This window comes from Haliotis cracherodii, unplaced genomic scaffold (genome assembly GCF_022045235.1).
Source record: "Haliotis cracherodii isolate W230 unplaced genomic scaffold, xgHalCrac1.p SCAF_29, whole genome shotgun sequence".
NCBI lineage: Eukaryota > Metazoa > Mollusca > Gastropoda > Lepetellida > Haliotidae > Haliotis > Haliotis cracherodii.
In genome coordinates, this window is record NW_027266285.1 from 3,432,452 (window position 1) to 3,438,451 (window position 6,000).

The 6,000-nt window shown below is 39.0% G+C and overlaps 1 protein-coding gene across 1 annotated transcript in view; it reads right to left on the reverse strand.

Moving 5' to 3' along the window:
* The window catches only part of LOC139473512 (cephalotocin receptor 2-like), a 40,892-nt gene extending 36,633 nt beyond the window's left edge, over positions 1 to 4,259 (reverse strand). The window contains exon 1 of the mRNA XM_071256132.1: positions 4,155 to 4,259. The gene's annotated coding sequence lies outside the window, so the exon portion shown is untranslated. The remainder of the gene's footprint in view (positions 1 to 4,154) is intronic.
* Positions 4,260 to 6,000: the final 1,741 nt, after the last annotated feature.

Sequence of the window (6,000 nt, forward strand, 5' to 3'; positions counted from 1 at the left end):
TCTATTATTGTCTGTTTTATCATATGGTTGTTATAAGAACACTACAAACGTTATCACACTTATATATACACGAACAGGGAGGTTCAGATTATTTAAGGGATGCAGTTGCCAGATCTTACCTTTAGTTTTCTTACTGTCGATTATATCCGTTTTGTTTATCAATTTGAGGCAGGTTGAATAAAATAATAGTTACACTAAATACTAACACTAACTCCGTGAAATGTGTTTTAACTCATTTTCGACACTAACAAGACATAACTGATCAAGAATAAACGACGAAATGCGAAACGTTCATGTGCTAATCTTTGCATCTGTCACTTGATATCGAATTTAGAAGCATGCTTTAGATGTTCAACTCTTGTTGAGATTGAAATTTAAATTAATGTGATACCGCTAACCAGTAGCATTGTGCTGCATAAAAAAAGGGATGTAATACACCTTGGCAGCTGCCAGAAACATGGAGGTAGACAGCAGTCGTGACTGAAGTTGTGACTGAAGATAGGGCCCAAGACCGAAGATCGATGGTCGTTGTCGACTAGAGTTACTTACACCATACCAGAGGCTTTGTTTGACTTCGGATATCATAATACAACGAACATTAGCTATGACAAAACAGAAATATAAAGAAAGACTAATGTACACACAAAAAAATAATGAAAAGATGACGAGGAAGGTAACTGGAGATGGATAGAAACATAAAATAATATATAGTAGAATTGATGAGGAGTCATCGACATAATGAGCAACTGCACATGGGACCGTTCCAGATCCGAAACAATCTGCAGAACTATCCATAAGATTCAGTCTTCAGATTCAGATTCAGTTGTATTGACTTTGGGTAATTCACCCTGGTCGGCCTCCATCTGCTTGCTGTCAAACCATCTTATAGTGGCTGCACAGTCATGTCCATGTGTCGAGTTGGGCATGGCGAGGTATTAATGTGAGTTTGATAGAATGTTAAATATCAACCGCATATAGAGAAGGCTAATCCAGATAGTAAACAATATCAGTAATGTAAACCTTAAAAAGCAATGGCCTGAGTGTAGACCCTTGAAATACCCGTAGAATATATTTGACCAGTCACTGCACATTTAAGCCCTTTGGACCTGCTATTTTCTATTGGTGAGGTAGCTGCGACGCAGTGTCGTGCTCCCGTCGACAGCACATATACCAACCGCTTCGCCACCAATAGATCATGAGGGAGACAATCAAAAACGTTAGAAGGTCCATGGGAATGGCAGAAAAATGCCCATAGTTATCAAAGGCCTTACGTCAATACTCAACAAGCCTTAGAAAGGGAGAATGGCATCCGAACTCTGGTCGGAAAACATCAAGGAAAGGATTAAAGAGTTCTTCAAAATATTTACATAATTGTAGATTGAGACATGTTTCAAAAGGTTTTAAAGCCGCCTTTATTCTACTGGAAAAAGCAGATGTTGTATGTAAACGTTTATATAGGTGGACTGATGGATGAAATATACGATGTAAGGACTAGAGTTAATCCCTACCTAACACAACCCCCACCCCCACCCCCACCCCCACACCACCCACCCTACCCCATCCCACCCCACACCACCCTCACATCCCGGATCCCCTTAGGTCAACGTTAACTTTTAATGCCTGACGTGATTTTCAAGTCTCTGTCAATAAATAAGCCCTTGGTCGACATATAATGTAATATACCACAAGGTCATTTCACTCAAATTGACACCGACATCAGGTAAAAAACAACCCAGAAACCATCTTTACAATGAACAAGCTGTGCCACAACATCTGCCATACGTACCTGAACAATAATCGAATTAGTAAATGATAAAGTCAATAAAGTCACAAGTCATGGGCAGATTCACTGAACATTCGATACCTGCCTTCCTTGCTCGCCATGGTGCGTGGGTCGTGATTTGGATCAATATTATCGATTGGAAGATTGATGGACTGATTACCGCCAATCAGCAATGTGGATTCAACCTACACACACGCATTGTTCTTACAAGTGTCCACTTTTAGATAACAGATTGACGGTGATTAGACCGCACTACAATTTACGCATGTTATCCTAACACAATGGAGACAACGAAAGCCTTTCTTTAACGTTCCTCCATAACAATGACAGGGGAACCTTCCACTTACATATTCAATACATGATATTTAGTCAAGAACTTGGCACAAGGTAATCCTTGATCTTTCCATGGATAAGACTACTTTGGTTTTCACTTCCTGTGCGAATGTTTAGACAGCATAGAGCAACGATTTGTTTCCACAAAAAAAGACAATTTGTGGCATGAAATAGAATATCACAACGAAAATTGAATATCCTTGAGACCTGCCTGTGTACACATGGTCCCATGGAACCTGATAAAGTGCTTAATTGAATGAACTGCGCATATGCCTGTGATAGACGTCATCTAAACTGTCTCAACAACCATTAAGATGGTACCTTGTTCTTCGATGCAGAACTAAAATGTTGACTGTCTCTGTAGGTTAACAGGTAAAACAGAATGCTTCAAAGGCAAGGGTTTATTTGTATCAATGTATTTTCTCTGTAAAACCGAATATGGCTGTACGTACGGGAGTGAAGAATTAAGAAATATTCATTAAATCTCTTGGAGATTGACAATGAATCATCTCCGGATATGTTTACGCTTGTGAATTACAATGTGTACAAGGTAGACATCAATTCAGTCAATTCAAGTCGTTCTTCAGGGTTTATTATCTATTTATTAAAGAAATGGAAAACAGCAAAGAAAAGTTCTTGCGCAAGTGTCAAGCTGCGGAGAGTATTCATTGCAAATATGTCCCTTGAGAGTGTGAGACAGTTCTAGAGTTTGCTGATTCATATCAATATTTATCATATTATGGGTAAGTTTCTCGTCAGGATAAAGCCAACGGATAAAAACGATTGTGCCATATGCGGATAGAGATGCAAATATCAAAGGTCAAGTAGGAGCTACTTTCAGTTTTTATAAACCAACATGGCGTCGCCCTTGTCATTCGGCGATCGAGTCAGATTTAACCATCGAGAATCTGGATAAACAACTGGAATAATTGCTATCATTATCAAAAGAATAGTCTACTAATCAGAAATTCAGTGTCTAACTGTTATGTAGCTAAGGCATCTTTCAAGTTTGGGCAACTTTGGAGACATTAATTGCGAAACAATTTTGCGAGGGCACTACCCAAGCGTGATCAGTTACCATATCTGTGCTTGGAGACCTCTGTTGCTTGGAACCTTTTCCACAATTGAAACAGTTGGATTTGGCCGATAAATGTCAGAATTGTTACCTTGTTTCGTTTTGTCGCTGTTTGTTCTGACTGCACTTCGTAACGTTATGACAGGACAGACCGACTGTGAACAACGTCCCTTAGACTAGGGTTAGAGTTGCTTCCCTTTGATAAAGGGCAGTTACTGTGTCGGACAGACCGATGGATTGCCGCGAAAGTCAAGGAGAAACAATTTGTGTGCGCAATTGTTGTTTTGCAAGGAAAACTTGCAATGTTTAGGTAATGTTTGTGAGAGATGGGAAAAGATTTTCGAGCACAGAATTGAAGAATGACATTAAATCATAAAAGAGGTTATCACATATGTGTGTTTGGGGATGGTAAATATACGAGCCTTGGTGATTTTCTATAGACATCATCAGTTAAAATAAATTGTTGGGTTTTTTTGTTTTGAGAGAATAGCCTTCGTTTAAGTTACGAACCGACATACAGTGGATCCCATATTGTCAGGAACATTATTTTACATTGGAACATATACGTATTATACACATATTCAAAACAACGAAATATTCAAATCTGTAAAAAAAAACATTGTAATGTTTTCAGACGCCTGATGCGTCAATTTGAAATATGTATTCATCGATGTAAGCGGGTTTATAATTGCAGTAGCATTTGGTAAATTAATACCATTTGGGGGATGGGTATTTGCGTGATATTGGTATCCGAATAGATTTTTTTTTCATTCAGATAATTTAAATATAGACATCTATGAACTTATATACGTGGAGTCAACTGTTAGAGGATTATAGTACATTGAATATTAACTCTATGATTAAAGTTTTCAATATGCAAGATATAAATCTACCTTGTCATAAATATGAAATATATATTTGAAAATCCACTTGCGATAGAAATTAAACCAAAAATTTACTTACCTCTAAAATGAACTCAAATTTTGCGTTGTTTTCTAGTAAAGTTCTTCACAGGTTTAATTGTCAGATCCATACTGATGCGTGGCCAGGTCAATAACTCTGCCTCCTCCTCTCACCTTGATACCACCACGACTGAAACCTCCGCATCGACACACTCCCGCCTGCGCACTCGCTGAGTGTTGAGGAGGAATGGTTCGATGGAGTCCACCAACTACAACTGCTTCCATACATTAACAGTATATGCCCACTTCGTAAACACAGGGGATGGAACACTTTTACTTTTGTCAACAAGCTTTGCCATTGAGCAAGCTTGGCTTTAAGTGTCTTAATTAGCCTTGGCTGTGACAAACTGCAGGTGAATTTACGGATGCATTAGCAGCGAGTGTGCTATTGATTGTGGTGTTGGAACGCTCTATGGTATTAACCCCTGACATAACAAGTGCCGACAATTAGTAGTAATGGTTTTGTTGATGCCAATAATTCCAATCACATGTGTCAGTATAGAACTGATTTGTTAATGTAGCAAAGGAATTACCTTTCAAACGAGAATTATCGGTATTATCATACACAGGGAATGTCGGATACGCCGATTCATGACACTGTTATTCTTACCTTACTGTCATTGTATATCTTGAGATATTGAATATCTCAAAGTGGTCATGTTTCAAAGAAATTTCAAAGATTGAAGGGATCAGCCATACGCCATACAAAATGCCAACATCATTTTCACATATTCTTTTGAAATGTCCGTCACGTGTACAACCCAAGTCAGAACATGCAGTCAACGTACACAGCAATTAATGTCATTAGGTTCGTTGCTAAATCTTACTGCCGATATAAGACGGTAGGATATGGAAATTATAGGACTCGGCGAATGGTGAGGACCTGTAAAGCTATCATTACTGTTATTATCGCTGACCTTGTTCCACTGATAAGTACCGGACTACGTCTAGAGTGTACCTGTAAACTGTCGAGGGAAACGCCGTCAGGCGAGGCTTACGTTTTGTTTCCCAAGCAACACAAGGGCGACATGATACAGGTACAGTTGGTACACGCTGAACACTCGGACTGTTGTGTACGAGTGGATAGCACATAGGTATGTTCACATTCATGTGAGATTGTATTTCACATGACAAGCAAGTAGTTCAAGAGACACCAGAACGAAAGTGTTATACCATTTTTAGTGTTAACCTAAAACTGGCAATACTATCTAGTAATTATTCCATAACTTCAGCTCCAACAATATTTGAGTTTTGCAATTCGTGCCCACGCAATCATTCGTACACGGATCCCCTGTGTGGCTACAGAACACACAACAAGTAGGGTTCATGTAAACAGTACCGTCCTCTAAATTAAGATGCGCGAACGAAACACCTGACACATTAAGTGTTAATAGGCTATATTTGTGAAATCGGTAATGTATTTTCATGATGGAGATTGTGGACGCATTGAAAAAAATTATTTCATCAGTGTGAGATTTTGACTATATATGATGAACACGAGGCCTGTTTGAACACAACCCCAACAGCGTGAATGTCTACAGCCTGCCTGTGTTAATGGGCCCCCTCCTAGAGGGCATTGCCTAAAATTGCCAGCGGCCCGACCCGGCCCGACTTTTAGGCAAACCCCTCCTAGAGTCTATCTGGGATACATTGCGTGTAGTAGCGGTTTTTACTTGTGTTTGACTCTCGGGGTTTTTTTGTAAAGAGAAAGATGTACCAGTAGGTTAGTGTATAAGGCATTGACCTTGTTGTTATTCAAGTCACCGGTTATACCTTACATTGTTTCTAAATAACAACATTGAGAATGCACATATCTACATGTTTTACAATAATGTTTTTACAAGGTA